The sequence below is a fragment of the Tachypleus tridentatus genome, chromosome 1 (assembly GCF_004210375.1).
Source record: "Tachypleus tridentatus isolate NWPU-2018 chromosome 1, ASM421037v1, whole genome shotgun sequence".
In the NCBI taxonomy this organism is placed as follows: Eukaryota; Metazoa; Arthropoda; class Merostomata; order Xiphosura; family Limulidae; genus Tachypleus; species Tachypleus tridentatus.
Genome location: NC_134825.1, coordinates 78846240 through 78867425, shown reverse-complemented (window position 1 = coordinate 78867425; position 21186 = coordinate 78846240). Strand labels below are relative to the sequence as shown.

General features: G+C 31.4%; 1 pseudogene across 6 annotated transcripts in view; it reads right to left on the bottom strand.

The window, feature by feature from the left end:
- Window positions 1–201: 201 nt before the first annotated feature.
- The window catches only part of LOC143253091 (dopamine receptor 1 pseudogene), a 64218-nt pseudogene continuing 43233 nt past the window's right edge, over window positions 202–21186 (bottom strand). For all 6 annotated transcript variants that reach the window (XR_013029376.1, XR_013029371.1, XR_013029374.1 and 3 more), the window contains one exon: window positions 202–2870. The product of XR_013029376.1 is annotated as a dopamine receptor 1 pseudogene, transcript variant X5 (transcript). The remainder of the gene's footprint in view (window positions 2871–21186) is intronic.

Genomic DNA, 21186 nt, shown 5'->3' with positions numbered 1-21186 from the left:
AGTTGTCAATATTTTAATCATAACAAAATGTGACACGATTTAAAGTATTCACTTAAGTAAAAGTACATATGATATTTCGTGAAAAATTGTATGTGGTGCAGAAAAATAGATATCATTTTCAGATTCATTCAACAGGAATTACGGTAGAAAATGTAAACATTTCAAGACAATTAAACCATCGCAGGCCTGTGTTATTTTTGATGTGTTTTATTTTTCTAATGAGCTACCATTTACACAATAAACTTATTATTGTTTATATTTCACTCTTAATTCATCAAATAGCATATTGAAGGTAATTTTAAAAATAACTGGTTATTTTTAGACCGATCTCCCAGTGGGTCAGCGGCAAATGTATAAACTTACGATACCAAAATCTGGGATTTGATTTCCCGTAGTAGACAAAGGGCAGAAAATCTATTACGTAACTTTGCACTAAAATAAACGCAAACCATTTAGATAGATAGAGAGGGGAAAATACATATAGAAATTTGTTTTACTTTATTATCCAAACCACTACAGGCTTTGACTATATAACGTTTAGTTATAACAAATAAAATATTTACACATTTCTTACTGGTTAAAATTAAAATAAGAATCATGTGGAATAGTATATGGCATTCAGATGAAATAGTAGTAGAAAATTAGGTTTCGTTTTCATCTGTAGTTTGTGAAAAAAGATCAGTTAGTGCAACTGTTTAAACTGTTTAATTTATATTACTTACTTAAAGTGCTCTGACACTGTAAGTTGTTCACACATCTTTCTTGTAGTTGTATATATATATCAACACCTGTTTTATTGTTTTCATTTTATAAATTAATTATAGATGTTTAATGTAATAACAGCAACGCAACCTGAAGCTACTTTTGTATACAGACAAGACTGGACTTTTCTTTGTGATTTGAGTACTGTGCTATGTATCAGAATGTCTACCTGATACTTCTGAACTCGTTCGTCATTTTGACTTTGAATACGTTACAAGAGTAGCAGTTAATGCTGTTAATCGGCGTAAAACCATCTTGATGATGAGCACCTCTGATTGACTGCTTTCACATTGCTGAATAATTCTAAATTAGAGAAAACTATACCTAAAATCCAGGTGTCTCTGGGCTGCCTTTAAACCCGCATTTCAGTATACATCTAAATAACATATCGCACAACAAGTACAATCAGGAGTTATTAAAGAATTATTTGATTTTTTCACAATTTTAGATGGTTATGAAAACATCTTATTTTCACAATAAGTTTGAATGTTTTGAAACACAGTTGAGCATGAATCAATGAAATAATTATGAAAAATGTTACCTAGAATGTATTTCAGCTGTTTTGTTTTCCTAGCAAACTAAATTTCTAGCGGATTGATCGCTGATTGAATAATATAAACCTCTATATTTTATTATATTGTCTGTCGTCATTTTTATTCAGTTAGACCAAGTAAAACAAAAAACAATTGCTCTACATACAACGTTTGAAATTCTCTCTATTTTGCTAGAAAGATATAAAATTGAATCGTCCACTTATCTTACTTTGGTAGTTTAGTTTTTTCGTAACATACGTTTTATTCCCACATTGTTTTCGTGTGTTTTGTTGCTGAACAGAAAATGACCAAAGGAACTAAACTGTTTTGATATTTTCAATGAAACCTTGGTGTACTTGAACAACACAGCTGGTAATTACACTTCACTTACTTTTCCATGTTCATTTTCATAGATGTCGTTACAAAGTTGATTAACTTGTAAAGCAACTACTGTTTTTCCCTTTGATTTATTTCCTTGACAAAGAGACCCACAACACAGTTGGTATTTTGCACAAGAAGAACCAGGTGTTTTTAATGAGCAAGAGAAAAGAACTTTTCGAAACGCATTCCTGAATTCAGCGTTAAAAGTACTATAAATTACAGGATTTAAAGCGGAGTTGAAATATCCCAGCCATGTTAAACTCTTCCACACGAGGTCCGAGATACACGATTTACAAAACGAAGTAATAATGTTGACGGAGAAAAATGGTACCCAACATACTAGGAACACGCCGACGATGATTCCCACTGTTATAGAGGCTTTGTGTTCTGTCAAGTAAGAAGATTTGTGTTGGGAACTATGCGATCCCTTATTCTCAGAAGGTTTTGTTACTGCAAGAATACTTTTCACATGTTTCTTCGCGTAAAAATATAGTCTCCCGTACAAAGCTATCATTACCGCACAGGGAATAAAGAAACTGATTGAGGATGACACGACAGCGTAGACAGGCGTCAGTTCCAAAGTGCACATGGGTTGTTCTTTAATCGCCAACTTCAAACGTCTAGGTTTGTGCCAACCTAAGCTGATTGGGAAGAAAGACAATAAGGCAGAAAGTAGCCAGATTAAGCAAATTGAACCCAAAACCACTTTTTTTGTCATCCAACGGCTGTAGCGTAAAGGATCTTTGATATGAATAAATCGTTCCAAACTGACTGCACACAAGTTTAAGATTGAAGCTGTACAGCACATGACATCAAACGCTATCCACATGTCGCAAAATCCTGAACCAAAAATCCAGTAGTTCATCAGGTCATTAGCTACAGCAAATGTCATCACCAACGATGCTACGAATAGGTCTGCTAGAGCAAGAGAAACAAGAAAAAGGTTGCCGAGCTTACGTAGTCCTCGATCCTTATAGATAGCTAAACAGACCAGTAAGTTGCCAGTGATTGAGAAAAAAATTATCAATCCTAATAATGCACCAACAAAACATTTAGTAATAATATTAGATCCATCGCTGGAGTTGTCTGGATGTAATGTGTAGTTCAAATCATCAGAACTGTTTAGGATCAAAACTTTGTCTTCCATAACGAATCCTGGACTAATTTGATACTTTTGCGCATCTGTATGTTGTTCTGAAAAAAAAAAGAAAGCTTACTTCATATGCCACTTAAGTAAATGAACTTAAAGATCAGTTAATTTTATTTCTTCACTAATAAATAATTCCAGTTATTTTCAATAGGAAGTAAGTAAATATTTGTCAGCAATAAATTAAACAAACTTTTAGTTGTCTAACACAATATTATATTATAGTCCTAGACAAGCTTGGAGAAAAACTGTGTTAAAGGCACGCCATATTCTGAGACAATCGCAATAAAATACAATTAGTGAGTAGAACAACATTATGGAAAAATATATTTAGAACACTTACTATGTAAACTGAAACAATTTATATAGTTATGCATTATTTCAATCCTGCTCTGACTGTAAATAGCGTATCTTTAACATAAGCTTGTTGCTATCCTTGTCGCATTTGTTTTAATAGTTTTTAAGAAAATCAAAATGAAATAATAACGTTTCGAAAAACGAACTTCCGTAACAAGACAAGAATAAAACCTCATTTGTTCCTGAGCAATAAAATTTTTAATTTGACAGATTATTCTAAAAAAAAACTATTAACAAAAAATAAAAAATAGAGAAAAACAACAATCGTCAAAATTTTTATTTGTTTTGAACAATTTTGTTTAGTGAATATTAAATTAATTGCGGTTAAAGTCAATAGATGGCAAAACTTATTAAATTTTATGTTGTATTCATCATCTGAAATTACCAAACAATCACTTGCAAATAGTTTGAGAAAAAAAAATTATTATTTCAAAGCTTTAGTAATTACATGTTTTTGATGTAGGTTATTACTTGCAAACTTAAAATGAAATCAAACATGTAAGAGTAGGATAATTTATATCTAATAAAACTTGTTTGACTAAACCTAAGCATAAAACCCAGGATGATTATAAAAAAAATGAAATAATTATATCTCACTTCTTAGTTATATTGCACATCTAAAGCACTTTTATCTGTCTTAATTTAGGGATAGGGTAACTATGATGACTTTAAAAGACGTAAAGTTTGTATAACACATTGTGGGTTTCCAGATACGCTGTACCGTGTTGTAACTTTTCTGTACAAAACTCAGTGTGGTTCTGGTAAAATCTAGTCCCATTAAAACAATCGTTTGTAAGATATACAATATATACTTAAAGAATATGTATATATAGGATTACTTTTCCTCTATATATACTGGTAAAATCTAGTCCCATTAAAACAATCGTTTGTAAGATATACAATATATACTTAAAGAATATGTATATATAGGATTACTTTTCCTCTATATATACTGGTAAAATCTAGTCCCATTAAAACAATCGTTTGTAAGATATACAATATATACTTAAAGAATATGTATATATAGGATTACTTTTCCTCTATATATACTGGTAAAATCTAGTCCCATTAAAACAATCGTTTGTAAGATATACAATATATACTTAAAGAATATGTATATATAGGATTACTTTTCCTCTATATATACTGGTAAAATCTAGTCCCATTAAAACAATCGTTTGTAAGATATACAATATATACTTAAAGAATATGTATATATAGGAGTACTTTTCCTCTATATATACTGGTAAAATCTAGTCCCATTAAAACAATCGTTTGTAAGATATACAATATATACTTAAAGAATATGTATATATAGGATTACTTTTCCTCTATATATACTGGTAAAATCTAGTCCCATTAAAACAATCGTTTGTAAGATATACAATATATACTTAAAGAATATGTATATATAGGAGTACTTTTCCTCTATATATACAAATAAAAATTCAATATCTACCGCAATCACCTTCGATGGATAATCGGAGGTATAATGCGAAAATCTTCGAATCCTCGCAGTGGACACAAACACTTTCTTTACCTTTTATCTTAAACAACAACAGTAACAGTTTATATGAATGCCGAATGAGATGTTGGACTCGTAAGATGCCTTAATACTATTCATCTCCAAAAATAACTGTTATCTGTTTACCAAATGCTACAGCTGAGTAGTTGCTTTAGAGAATATCTTATAATCCATTTATTCTGTTATGTGTGTATAGTGTGTATAAACCTTTCAACATTAGTTATGATCAAATTGTTTAGTAAAGAACGTTATTAGGCTTTGAACCCTGTACTAAGATGTTGTTTTTTTTAAACAAATACCTACACTGAATATTATTTAATAACTTGTAAGGGTAAATTCTGAGCGGAGACTACATTAACATAATCCGTTCTGGCATATCCGTTTTCCATTCTTTGAATGTAAGGTATATCTTGTTAATGACATCTAAATATAAGGTTTACACGTAGAGAAACAAATTCCCCGAGTGTCTTCAGAATATTCAAAATGTGTTGTAATACTAAACCAGGTACTAAAGTAGCTTTAAGTCAACAAAAAGCTTGTAGGAGAGAGATAACAGTCAACAGTCAACAATGAAAAATACTGTTTCATTCCCTTTTTGGCAGACGGTCTTTGTTAATTTTCTTATATTTTCAAGCTTTCTTATAAATCATATTATTCCATTTAGAGCTAGTAATTCAGTCCTATGAATAAAATAAAGTTTGATAATAATTTTTTTCTCTGCCTTAAATTCTTTTCAGTGGCTTAACGACAAGTCTGAAGGTTCAGAACATCACAAAACGGGTTTCGATATTCATAATTAACAGCACAACAAACTAACATACACGTTGGAAAAGTTGCGCACAAACAACGGTTCATTTATCTACTCTTTACTTTCAAATGAAGCATTTAGTTCATATAGAAAATATATTTAATACATTTCTGTCCTTACTAGGAGAATTGCTAAGCAACTGTCTCCAGAGTATTTAATATAGCTTTAGGGTGTAAACAATTTTTCCTCGTATTACCATATAATTATCTTGGAGAATAACACTAATATTCTAAGATGAATAGAAAACATAATTTTAAAACTTTTCCATAGATATGACTTGATATTATCTCTAAGTAAACTAATCTATGATCAAAGGAAATACTATAAAGTTTCCATTTTAAGCTTCGAATAAATTTTGAATTTTTGATCAATTATATATGGGCAACTGTTATTTTTTACGCAATAATTTACAATTATAATATGTATGTAGCAAGTAACATTTATAATTTTCACTGAGAATCCTGCATAAACAACAACAAAAAAATAAATGTATTACAATTTATTAAAACCCATGGAGCTTTATAAGTTATTCTTAATTCATGTAAAAGTTTATAAATATTTGTATTTGTGACTACAAGTTATTATACAGATTTTTAAAATTTATTTATTACTATTTCCTATGTTTATAATGTGTACTCTGTTAAGTTAGGTTTATAATAATATCAATTGCGGAAATTAAATAGATGATTCGGAAAAGTGATTAGCTTTTCCGCAACTTTCATACTCTCTCAATAAATTAATAAATACGTAGTGAACATGATTTGAAGATTTGAATTCCAGGCTGTCCACATAAATCCCCACACAGTGATTGGTTGTTTTGTAAAATCGTGCAAAGCTACACATGAATTGTCTCTGATTGCTGTTCTTAATTTTGAATCCCCAACCCCCAGTGGCAGACTTGCAGACTTACAACGTTAGAACCGGAATTATGATACCCGTAGTAGGTGGAACATGGGTAGTCCATTATGTAGCTTTGTGCTTAATAACAGTCTTAATTTTGAAATTATCTATTAAAGGAAAACTTATGGTACTTTAGTGTAACTAAATAATATTTGAACATCACTCTCATAACATACCCGTGATCCACCGAACGCATTTTGCAGGCAAAGGGACGCAAACCGTATACAATAATATTCACAGTACGAAACATCAGTCATTCGTATACTGAAATATTTAATTTTCCATACGTACCTAATTAGTAATTCGTTATATATGTAAGTTTAAAATGGATAAAAGAAATTTATGTACGACGTTACGAAGACAAGAAAATAAATTAAGAAGAACGGAGATAGCGAAATAAGATTTTATTTATAATTTATTATTATATTGAATAATATGATTCACAAGCATCTTATTCTACGTAAAAGGTTAATTTTTTAGCCCTAGCATAGGGTATCACATAATGGCTCTGCGTTTTTTGCAAGTACAAACTTTTAGCTAATGACTCCATCTATTGACCAGTTTAAGATCTAGTTACAGCCGCAGCTATTGAGGATTTTAAGGCTGATATACCAACATCACTTTCCGAAATTATTTCCCAGAAATTCACATAAAATTAATAAATATATGCCTTAAAAAGGGTTTATGGCATTGTTTTAATCATTAATAAAATGTAATATCTTACATGTTCATTTTTAATTACCCATAAGCCACCCCACCAGTGGCTCAGCGGTATGCCTGCGGACTTACAGGGCTCAAATCCGGGTTTCAATACCCCTGGTGGGTAGGGCACAGATAGCCCATTGTATAGCTTTGTGTTTAATTGAAAACAATAACCATAAGCCAGAAGAGTATACATTTACGAGAAATTAAGATGCAAATGTAATAATAACAGAACCAACGCAATTCAAATGTTACAATATGACGTTGTGAAAGAGTTTTGAAAAACACAGTTTATGAATAACTATCAATCGACTTTTTCTTTTTATGCGCTACAGAGTAATTCAATATTTTGTACTTCGCCTTCTTCATCTAATTCGAGCCTGGCATGGCCAAGTGGCTAGGGAGCGAGTTTGAATTCATGTTACACCAAACATGCTCGCTATTTTAGCCGTGGGAGCGTTGTAATGTGCGGTAAATCCCACTATGTGTTGATAAAAGTGTATCTCAATAGTTGACGGTGGGTAGTAGTGACTAGCTGCTGTCTCTCTAGTCTTACGCTTCTAACGTAGGGACATATAGCGCTCGCGTAGATTTTCGCGAAATTCAAAATAACAAAAAGTCAGTGCCCTTGGTTGATTACTCACACTTGTTTCTGGGTTTATTTTGTGTGATACTTTTAAGAAACAGCTTTAGTATAATTGATATTATTTTGTTATATTGAAAGTATTATCGCCGTTATTTGGTTTTGGTTGAGCGTATATCATAGAAACAGAAAACAAATATATGTTTCGCCATCTATTGAGTAATATTGAAACTATGTCTTCTAGTATAAAGTAAATGTTTTCTATTTGTTTATTTGTTATGTTTCACACAAATCCACAAGAGATTTATTTGTGATTAATGTCCTAATTTTGACGTGATACACTAGTGGAAAATAACTAAAAACACTGTCTCTTGCCAGTCTTGGATTACGCTTTTTAAACCGAATAGTAGAATTTCACGCGTACAGTGAACTCTCAGTTCCAAATCCGGTACTCTAACAATAAATGTTATATCATAAGTAAACGTATTCATTATTACTTTCTAATTATGCCTCAGTTTTAGACTTAACATGGCAAGGTTTAATATTCCTACCTGGGTCCACCACGAACAAACAGACTAACAAGAATTGCACCTTACACTTATTACACTAACTGTATAATCCAAATTATAGTGACAATTGTTTTTTATAAATGAGACCATTATTTATATATAATTCAACGAAAACTTGTTTTAGTCTAATTTTGAACCGATAGACCACAAGGACGAGAGCTAGTTAGTTCTTGGGTTACTAGTGTTTGACTGAATAGTGGGATTTGAACGTCACTTTCATAACATGTTAACTCCTCCAAAGTGTACATGATTTTGACATTTATAAAATAGCAACTTTTCAATTTAGTGAAATCCAAAAACCACGAATTTCTGATTTTTATAAAAATTCTTTAACCTAAAAGGAATAATGGAATTTTTTAAAATAAATAAAGATTACATGTTATCAGGAATTATTAAAAGTGTGAGGTAATTAGGAAATAATACTATATTTTCGTAAAAAAATATGTTATACAAGCATAATAGCATCTAGCAAAAGTATTTCAGCAAAAAATTGTAAAATGGTGCTTAGAAACAAACGTTGTTGCTTGTATAAGAATACGTTATGCAACATGTTAATTAAACGGGCAGATGAGATACGTCAATATTCAAGCATGGTTATCTTTAATTTAAAACTGCTGATTATAAAGAGGATAAACAGTCAGTAGCACTCACCAGCTACTAACCGAATAACGAGATTGGTTGTCACACCTATAACACTATTCACAGCTCTAAATGCGGAGCATGTTTAACGGCATATCCCAGCTCGAATCTAAAACAATGAGCCACATTCGACTCCGTGTAAACCCAATACATAAATAACCACAGCCTTAGAAATTTAATGCACGTATATATCAAGCACTTATCACATTTGCACATGTCAAGAATAAATCATCACATGTATATTTCGTGTGTGGTCGTTTAGTTAGCAACCAGAGTAAATAAACACGCCATCTGTGTAACAAGTTAGCCCAAAATAAACATTATATTTTTTCGAAAAAAATTGTTAGAACTACTCAGTTTTCATCGTATTAAAATCTAAAAGAGCTGAAATGTTATAGTTTAAAGTATTTTTTCAATAGTATAAGTTTTCGATTTTGTGTGCCATAACAAACACTTTAACTCTATTTCCTCATATCCTCTCTTTTTCTTCTAGTTAAAAGTTTAAAAAACGCATAGTTCAATTAGTTGTGATTCTTATATAAATGTTATTGATGTATTCAGTAAACGTACGCTGGTGATTTCGCATCTTAAAGTCTATTGAATCGTGTTCGACTTCTTGATCATTTGTTTTAAGAAACAATTGCATAAAACCTTATATCTGCATCTGTTGTGAATATATGTGATTCCTATTAATTGTTTTCAAAATCGTATAGTTCTAATAGGTACCACTACTATATGATCTACACGATCGCGACTAGCAAATTTTGAACCTTGTCTCTATTAGATTACACTCAAATATTGTACAGATACATATCTTAATATTTATGGGTATTTGCACCAGTTAGGTGAATAGTAGCATTGCAGTTAAATCACTGTATCAATATACGTAATAAAGAGTGTCTCTTTTTGAAAACCAAGCCATCTTAAAATGTTTTGTGCGTCGCGCATTAAGACAATCACTCGTAACTTATTATGGTTATTTTCTATGAAACAATTCAGATTAGGACAAAGAATAAAGAAAGAGAAAGAAAAACAAGAAAAGATACATCTTGATTCGCCAGCTGCCAATCAAACACTTGCCTCATCTGTACATGTTATGCAGCAGAATGCAAACTACATACAAAGGTATTCTTTGTTCTCTCGAGGTACAAGTATATAATGATACGTGCGCATGTCCATTCGTTACCAGGAATTGTGTGTGATGGACAGATTTAATAACTTTATTACGCTAACTTATTCTTAAATGCATTATTTGGAAATTTTAAAATATGTAAAGTATTAATTATTAATAATTAATAAATGTCTTCATTAATTAAGGCTATCATAGAAAGACTTGAATGAAATACAAATATATATTTTTAAGGATAAATTCATATAAGGTAGAAACCGAGAAAGACTTCAGTGAATGTAAATCGTTAATGAAATTTTCCACACTGAAGCTTAGTATTTGAAACTACTGGAATCTAACAACTAAGATATGAATATTTCATAATCTACAGGTTGTTTTCAAAGTTATTATATATGATTATACATATAATACTCAAATAAGTCGAAATAATGTTCTTTAATACTTTTGAAAATAGTGTTATCTCTTACGGATACTTTTTATCTGAAAAGCTATATGTCACACTGTGAAAATGTACTATCAGATATATATATATGTGTGATTGTGTATCTATGTATTAAATGTACCAACCAGACGAGAAAGTTTATATTGGGCTATCTGATGAGTCCACCGATACTTATACGTACTAATGTCTGTTTTTCTAATGCAGCAAAAGTATCAAAAAAAAAACATTTCAGTAAAGACAAATTAATAAATAAAGTGGGCCCATCATTGTCAGATAGTTAGAGCGTTTGACTCGCAATCTGAGAGTCGCAGCTTCGAATCCCCGTCACACGAAAAATGTAGGGGCGTTATAACGTGACAGTCATTTCCATTATTCTTTGGTTAAAGAGTAGCCCAAGAATTGGCGGTGGGTGGTGATGACTGGCTACCTTCCCCCTAGTCTTACTCTATTAAATTAGGGACGGCTAACACAGATAGCCTTCGTGTAGCCTTGAGCGAAATAAAAAAAAACAACTTTGACATTACCTTTTCTGCGTTGTTTTTTACTAGTATAGTGACCGGCATGGTCAGGTGGGTTAAGACGTGCGACTCGTAATCCGAGGGTCGCTTGTTTTATACTAGTATAGTGACCGGCATGGTCAGGTGGGTTAAGATGTGCGACTCATAATCCTAGGGTCGCTTGTTTTTTACTAGTATAATGACCGGCATGGCCAGGTGGGTTAAGACAGGTCCGGCATGGTCAAGCGTGTTAAGGTGTGCGACTCGTAATCCGAGGGACGCGACGCCAAACATGCTCCCCCTTTCAGCCGTGGGGGCGTTATAATGTGACGGTCAATCCCACTATTCGTTGGTAAAAGAGTTAGCCCAAGAGTTGGCGGTCGGTGGTGATGACTAGCTGCCTTCCCTCTAGTCTTACACTACTAAATTAGGGATGGCTAGCGCAGATAGCCCTCGAGTAGCTTTGTGCAAAATTAAAAAACAAAAAACAATTTACTAGCATCTGTTTTTACATTACGTTCAGTATTAAATTTGACTGGATGGAATTATTAGAAGCTATAACTAAAACCCTGATTCTAAAATAACGTTTTTTGTTACTTTATTTATATTTACAATATGCAACCTCTATATAAATGTAATATGAGCCTAATCTAATTTGATGTAGTAGCATATAAACTAGGTGTGTTACTTTTCTATCAACACTATGTACGAGTACGATTTTTAACGTATTTAAAGTAACGTTTTTTTTTTAGTTTCCAAATAACAACATTTGGTAATAATTCATACGACATCGATTAAAATTGTACAGGTAACAATTTTCAACACATACCAATTTAAATCACTTGTTATATTGTGTGTGTGTATATATATATATATATGTATGGTGATATAAAACGGACTGAAAACCCCATCGACATATATAATATTGTTGTTTCAATTAATATATACGTTATTACAACAAGTTATTTCCAGCTGTAAAATTAACTTTAGATTTTTGAGTGTCATGTAATGTACCCCAGTATTGTATACAAAGTCGTATTTTCTACTTTTATTACAAGAGCATGTAGCTTAAAGTGAAGATAGTATATTATATTAGCTTACTATAGTTAGAGGAAAGAAATCCATAATTTCTTTGTTTAAGTAGTAAATCTTTACTTTGTTATAAATTTTATTATATCGAAATATAAATTATCTTCCCATCATAGATTCTAGAAATTAATTTTCAGAAAATAAGATATACTGTTTTTAATAACCTACAACTTAAACTTTAAAAGCATGTTTTTCATTTCTTAATAAGTTACATTAGGTACAGCCTTCTTTTCATAAGTGACTGTAGATTACGAATTATGTAACATCCACTCCTAATTTCAGTCTTAATTCCTTTTCTACCTTGTGAGTAAAATATAAGACTGACAGTATTCTCAAAGATATATGCTGCCTCCAAGACACACTTTACGATTTCTATTCTGAGATCAGATTACAGACAGAAATATACCGGTGAATAAAATCACATTATTTTAAAATATGCGTAATTCCACATTTATCAAAAGTAACAAAACGGAGAAAAACAGATAAATTAAAAGGAAAAAAATACTCACTGCAACTCAACGACTATAATCAATAACAAACATAGCAGAAGAACAAAGACGCTTTATTATAAATATACTGAATCGTAAAAAAAAAGATTACTGGGATGAATATTTCTGACACAATCTATTATTATCTAGTGTATAATGTTTTATCTAGCATAATGGATTTTAAATGTAACACAATATATCTCAGATCTCTACTTTTGTTCTCTAACTGAGTACTTTTGCGTGTGACTTCAATATAAAGAAGCAACAAAATATTTCGCGTTTATATATAAAATATATGAAAAAAGCGTTTTCTTTATGAAGTACCTTATATAACGCAACAAGCAAAAGCTAATATAACAGAGTTTATTTCGCTGTCTGCTAAATTGCTTTAGATACTTCACTCGTCTGTCTTCCTTAAAACCAAGCTTCAGATACAAGGCTTAGTTGCCTTGTCTAGTTTAGTTGTGAAGTGATATCATCTTCGGGACGATCATTTTATGGTAAAATGTTTAATATTTTAGCTATCTCCTAATGTAGCTTTTGCACCATTGTAAGTTTTTAAGATTGACATACACCGAGATAAAATATTCGTGAAAATATGATTTTAACATTTGCCCAAAATATAAAATCTTATCGTGTATAGTTATCATTTTAGATTTGGCTTTATTCTGATAGGATTCTGTAAAATTAAAATCTTGTGCTTGAATTTTGTTCATGTTAAACCTTCTAAACATTAATGTTTGCCGTGTGACCTATGTACCTGTGTTTCAATCTAAGCTTTCCATTTTTAAAAGACTTTTCAAAATAACTTTGATTACCCTATAAGGTAAAGATATAATGGTTACTTAACACAAGCTAGAAAGTTAGGCTGCTTTTATTTTGTTTTAAATTTCGTTAGTGTTTTAGAAAGGAAATTTCAATAAAACCCCTAAAACAAAACATTCATTTAGAGCAAGCAGCGACAACCTGGAAGTAACTTTCTTCAAGTTTTTCTTTTATTTTAACAAACAATATAAAATTCATATTATTAGAAATATTAATGAGGTAAAAAACAAAAACTTATGAGCATTTATTTGTTACTCTTATTAATCTGTAAACTTTAGGTAATTCGATTTTGTTTGAACAGTTCATGTAGGAAGAAAGCAAGGCTTAAGCATTGTATGATTATCTACTATAATTGTTAAGTTGCACATATCGTGTGCGTTCTAACTTCATTACAACTCTTCATGTAGCAGAGACACGAAATGTAAGTGCGCCGCATTTTTACTGTCATTGTTAGCCTGGGGAATCAATTAGTATGTCCCGCATTCTTTGTAACAACTGTTACTTTAAAAACAACAACATAAAAGACTTTACAGAGATTGTAATTAAACAAATAACTTATATAAATTAAATCAAAAAATAATGCTACAAAATTATGTAGGCAGAAAGGCAGAGATATTCGGAAAAATATCCACGTATCTTCTGGGATTCTGATGTAAAGTAGGATAGCTAACATCAAAAACAAGTATTATAACGCTATTATAAAAAACAACAACAATTCTTTAGTATTTATATCTAAAAATACAAACATAGTTAACAAACAAATATATAATAAATAATAAAAAGTTTTATAATTGAATATAGCTCTGCAGGTAGCGCGTGCCCAGACTGCAAATCTAAGTATCTAAAGGAATTAAAGTTGCATTTTCCATTTTGAGATCTTAGGTTCGCCGTAAGAGTGATGTTCAAATCTCGTTATTCGGTCAGGCGAGAGTCTTCCAAGAGTTGGCGGTGGGAGCTTTAGATTACTTGTTTCCTGTATTGTTTATGAGTTCAAAATTAGGGATGTTTATTCTCTAATTGTTTTGAAGCAAACAAACGCGCTTAAGAATAAAGAGTTACCTAAGTCATTAGAAAATGATTTCACTCGCAAAAAACAACGTAAAAAATAAAGCTTGACATTCTTTATGTCAGGTGGCCCGGCATGGCCAGGCGCGTTAAGGCGTGCGACTCCTAATCCGAGGGTCGCGGGTTCGCATCCCTGTCGCGCCAAACATGCTCGCCCTTTCAGCCGTGGGGGCGTTATAATATTACGGTCAATCCCACTATTCGTTGGTAAAAGAGTAGCCCAAGAGTTGGCGGTGGGTGGTGATGACTAGCTGCCTTCCCTCTAATCTTACACTGCAAAATTAGAGACAGCTAGCACAGATATCCCTCGAGTAGCTTTGTGCGAAATTCAAAAACAAACAAACAAACTTTATGTCAGGTTAATTCATGACAAGTATAATCTTCAGCTTTGTTTACGTGATATTAACTGCAGGGTTTATTTGATTTACATTTACCTAACACTTTCGTTTTTGGTTTTTAATCAATGAAGACTAAATGCATATAATCTTTTACAATTTTTAGTAGTAGAAGAGTTTATTGGTTTTTGAACTAAGCACAAAGCAACACAAGGGGCTATATACGCTTTGCCCAGCACAGGTATAAAAACCCTCTTTCTAATGTTGTAAATCTGCAGACGTACCGCTATGCCACTGGGGGCAGTATGTTCAGAATACACTACTAATGATATGTAATTGAAATGTTATAAACGTTTAATATTAGAAAAGGAAACACATTATGAGCTAGTTAAGAATGAAGTGTTAAACAAATGAGTATTTTTTATACCTTATCACATTTTGTCAATCAAATATTGAAATTGCGCTTCATTGTTGTAAAACTATGCATTGTAATATAATAGTGGAAGAGCTTTGTGCAAAATCGATAGCAAAAATCGATTTTTTTATCTATGATAGAATCTGTTAGAAATATTGCAGTTAAAAACGGTAAGATTATGTCAACACTGTCTACTAGTAATTCATGCTGACGTGAAAGCTTTTTGTGTTTTAAGTTTTATAAAAATGAAAGATTATTGGGAAAAACATATATGCTGAGCATAAAACTTGTAAATTTAAAACGCTCTGGGAAACAGTGAATGCTAAGTTTTGTTAAAGAGCAATAGGTGCCATTTTTTATACAGAAGGTTTCATTGTACATGTGTTTTAAAAGGGTTTTTATATGTAGGGTTTATAATAAAAATATTTTGATCGTTTGCTGTGTATGTGCTGAATTATATATTTATAAAACATATATCTCATACATTTATTCTGGTTTGTAATTTTTAACACACTATTGATTTCTTCATAATATTTTATAGTGTGTTATATGAAACAACACGTAAGTTTTGTTTTATATAGGTTATAATTAGTACTTTGTGTCAAAACATCTACAACATTGTTGTTTAACTGTAGCCTGAAGTAGTTCAGAACGTTTCTACAACATGTTTCAATTATCATGGTTTAACGTAAGTAGACTAGCTTCATCAACTACAACAATACACTCCTCGCACCAGTAAATTATTATTGATATTTGACTCGCGTATGAATCAGCAATTTAAAGAAAGGGAAGAAGACAAACGTAAGGTGTATATGTATTATTTTTAGCATCGACTATTATATTTGGTTTGCGTATAAATTATTCGGCAATTTTAAGATGGGAAATTATATCAACGTAAGGCGTGAAAGTGTATTACTTTTAACATCCACTATTATATTTGACTTGCGAATGAATCTTTCAGCAATTTTAAGAAAGAAATTATACTAACGTAAGGCATGAATGTTATTTATAGTTATCATTGATTGTTATATTTGACTTGCATATAAATCTTTCAGCAATTTTCAAAAAGGAAATTATTCTAGTGTAAGGCATGTAAGTGTATTAATTTTAGCATCTACTACTTAGCACAGAGATCGCATATTTAAACCTCATTTAGTGACGTTAGCAAGTAAATAATACAGTGTTCCTTAGATTTTACTCATTTTATCGTAAAGAGTGGTATTATAAACTATATGTCATGTTCCTTAAATAAATGCGTATTAGCAGACTCACAGTGACTGTCGTTACTATCGATTTTCGTCAGAACGAGTTAACTGATGTGCTTTGAACATATATATATAAAAATTTACACGTAACGAAACTCCAGTACCTACAAATAGAGCAATAAATTCGACGAGAGCGTAATGGACCTTTAAAATGTCCACATAGCAGTTTATTTATTTCTTTTAAAATTGAGGACATTACGACATAGGTTGCTGCGCATGTATAAATGCTACACCACCTGTTTACTCTGATATACCGAGAAAAGCAATACGTAATATTAACAGTCATAAATGGCTGAAGAGTCATAAAACTGATTAATATTTTACCAAGCACGATTTTTTGAATACTATCCAAAGGAAAAACTAGTAATTTGTATTTACCAACAAAAAAAATGTAGTTGTTCTCATAAGACGAACTAATGTAATTTTTCCTAAAATTCTAATGAAATATAGTTTGTAACGTTAATAAGCGATATTCATTACTTTACATCTAACTGCTTTATAATACATGTTTGTCTGAAGGACTGATTTAACATCAAAAACAAACAAATAAATAAGAATTGATAAACATTTTTCTCGTACAGAAATAAATATATTAATAGTGAAAAAATGTTCTGGAAGACAAAACTAATAAAATGCAAAATTCGAAAAACAAAACTCAAACATTTTTCATATTAGCTCCAGTTCTGATAATAAGAGAGTTAGTGTGTTATATACTGTTGATTTTCTTACATATTTCATTATTCAGGTTTTTATTGGGTGTAATAATTCTTTATTCAAGAAAAATCATAATTAAAACTACTCGATTTCATAATAACGTGTTAATGTTCTTTTTTACCGATCAAAATAAAGATCACTTATCTATATTCATTGGAATTACTTGCATTTGTCCATTGGTAGCTCATGCCAAGATAAATGCTTCTTAAGCTTGAGGTTAAAGAAACATCACAGACGATATGTTTTACATCAGTATATTTGGTTTAGTTTTTATTTCAGATTATTCAACAGTGAAATGCCACTAAGAAAGACTAGCATATGTGTCACAGCTCTTTACCAAAGACGGATATTCCTGTAATGACACAGCTATGAGATATAGAGACAAATGACATAAAATTTATAAAAAGGTATCTTTAATGAGTTCTATGGGAACATAAAAGCTTGCTCAATGATTCAGATTGAATACGATCAAGTACACGAACGATTATTCGAAGGGCGTGATAGAATCTAGAACATCGTTCTTATAAAGTAAAATTAATCCTCAATGAATGTTTCTGGTATTCAAAATGACTTCTATTAGTTTTTGAATCGTTGTCTCCTTTGTAAGCAAATTGTTATCAGTAAAATATAAACCCGTCTTATGGAAGATTTCATAAATTGTTTCAATATCTTTTCATCAATTAAGATGAGCTAGTTTCCCTGAAATGAATAGCTAGCCATCAATTCAAGGTACTACTTACTGGTACAGTTTATATAGGTTGGTTGTTACGGTTCAGACATGATGTTAACGAGAACTAACTTTTCACAATCAAAATTGAAAAGTAATAATAAAAGAAAAAAAAAAAAACATTTCCTCACCAGCAATATTGCATACACAATTTTGAAGTTTCGAAGAAAAAATTGATTTATTTTATCTGTGTGTTATTTACAAATGAATGCACGGTTTAACATTTTCTAAAAGTAATTTTATATACCATCAAAAAACAACAAACAGTCTTGTTTGATAAAATAAATTATTGTTTCTAAAATGAAATACTAATTTATTTTTTTTTAATTTAACTAAGATAGTGGATTAAAATCAATACTGCTTTGCTATTTATGTGCTACTCGTCGTTGGTATTTTTAATCAAATATTACAGTATGCATAAACATATACCATTAGTGACATTTTATTTCGAATTATAGGTATCGTACAAAAGACCATAAACTTGTACAGATAGAAACGATAAATATAACTTATGGATGTATGATAAATCGAATAAGAATGAATGAGTTAAAAGTATGACACATTTATTCTGCTGTTTGACGCCCTTTGTATTGAAAAAAGACAGCTATAAATAAGATCTAAAACCATTTCTCACACCCAACTCTGACTACTACAGAAACACTGCAAACAACAAAAATGATTGGACTGAGTGTGGCTTAATGCGTAACCTTGTTGACTGCATACCGGAATATTTAAAGTTCCAACTTGAAACATTTTGCTGAACTTACGATATATTTGTTATAAAAGTGACAGTCAGTTTCACTATTCGATTAAAAATGGCGTAAAACCGAGTACTCCTGACTGGTTGTAATTTTAATTAGGACCTCTTATGCCTTAACCTACGAAATTGAATATTTTGCTTGACCATTTATCCAATATATTGCATAAGGTGCCCTTTAGGTTTAAAAACCAAAGATAAAAATGTTGATTAACATGACATTTATACCACTGGTAAAGAAAATAAGTATATCTTAAATACTGACACGTTAGAACAAGAAAGTGCAGTTTTAGAAATTAAATCCTTAACTTTTTACTTCACTCAACATTAATAACACACATACAAAAGTTTAAAATCCAAATGCATACCATAAATAAACATTACTAAACTTGATAACCATTTTAACTCATAGATATTTATAATAAAAAAAGCGAATCACTGAAATTGTAATAGTATTTGACAAGAGTGAAATATTACTAATTAGGTTCGTCATGGTCAGTTTGTTATGGTGCTCGACTCGTAATATGAGGGTCGCAGGTTCGAATTCCCGTCAACCCAAACATGCTTGCCCTTTCAGTCGTGTGGGCGTTATAATGTGTGGTTAATCCCACTATTTGTTGGTAAAAGAGTAGCCCAAGAGTTGGCGGTGGGTGGTGATGACTAGCTGCCTTCCCTCTAGTTTTACACTGCTAAATTAGGGACGGCTAGCGCAAATAGTCTTCGAGCAGCTTTGCGAGAAATTCAAAACAAATGAAACTGAAATGAATAGAATTATAAATAATGGTCCTCCTTAACTTTGTAAGCGTCTTTAAGAATAAGAGAGTGCCTTTTTTTTAACTGCTGTTACGTTGAATAGTGTCATTGGTAGAAGACAAAGGTGTTGAATTTGTAAAGATGCTTAACATTTAGATACTGGTATTATTCCTGCTATTCAGCCAACAGCATTGAGGTTACTGCCTGAAGACAACTCACAGAAGGTCTTGACACTCATAGAGATAATGTGTTTACATCTGCTTAAACTGTTCTGTTCTGTTTTACTCATAAACCTAAAAGTTTGTGTCAACAATGATGGGACGAAGAAATACAATTTACGGTTAATTTTTGATTGTTGGTATTTAAGCACAAAGCTGTACAGTGGGTTATCACGAATATTGAAACTTGGTTTCCAATGTCATAAGTCTTCAGACTTAAATATAATTTATACCACCAGGGGAAGCTTTAAGATCAACCACTTAAAGAATTTGAAAATGATAAAAGCAATATGCTTGCTATATTTAATGGTGTTAAAAGATATAATACGTAGAAAACGGTTCGAGTCTACCGATTACGTTTATTTAACAAAACATGTTGATGTCGCAAAATTTCGAAGGTAAGGATTATATTGGTCATCTTAATTGTTACGTGACCATTTAAGACGAGAAACTACAGTATTGATTTCGTTATAAGAATTCCAAAAACACGATGTTTAGGCTGTGGACTTGAAGTTTAAAGATAAGTTGGAAGTGGCTAATGGCTTTTGTGCCCCGCCTGGGAAATTAAGGATCTAATTATTCTAATTTCTTACTTTAAAGTTGCGAGTTCAAAATTTAGAACGATTAAGCGCATCTAGCCGTTGTGCAGTTTCGCGGAAAATTCTAAAACACATCAAAATGTTTACAAGCAAAATTTCAGACGACTTTCATTTTAACATCTCAGTTACTCAATACTTTTAAGCATTAAGTGATTGACTTATGTTTTGTTTGTAATGGTCTTATGTGATCTAGCCTGTTTAAAATAAAATTAAAGGAACAAACAGTTAAGGCGGCATGAGAAATTATAATTGAGATTAACATAGAAATGTATGTGCCATTAGTTGTTTTATCCATTTCAGACGTCGTGTGTTCACATTGCACAATTGTTTCAGCATCTTTTACACGTAATAACTGCTACCTATTCAATACAGCCAATAGTAGTAGGTATTTTACTGACAAAAGACTCGTCATGATTTTCAAGACACCAACTAAAGCTATTTTCAGTTACCAGTTAATAATGGCAAACTTCAACAGTGTCTTAAGATCAAGCCGTATTAGACTATGTCTTTCGTTTTGATTTCTGTCGTTAGCTTGAGAATTGGCAGAAATGTTACTGGGTACCTGAAATCTTCACAAAGCAATCATGGTTTCACTTTTCTACCAATAGTCGTCGAGCTAATGTATGGAAAATGAAGGGTGAGAGTTATGCACAGAACAAAATCATTTAATATAACACTTATTTTGCGGCATGGAAATCGGCGTGTAGATTAAAGCTCATGATAACCCGTTAATCTAGAATGAATTTCCAAAAATTGAAATTATAATTCAAAGCATTGTGGAAGTCTTTCACATGCATGTCCCTTCCCTTAGTTATTCAATTTTAAATCTAAAATCCTATAACGTTAAAAACTGGGTTTAGACAGCCATGGTTGGGAACGCATAGATAGCCCATAACACAGCTTTGCGCTTAACATCATACAATCAAATTCATAGTGTTTTTGAATATCTGGAGCTAAATGTA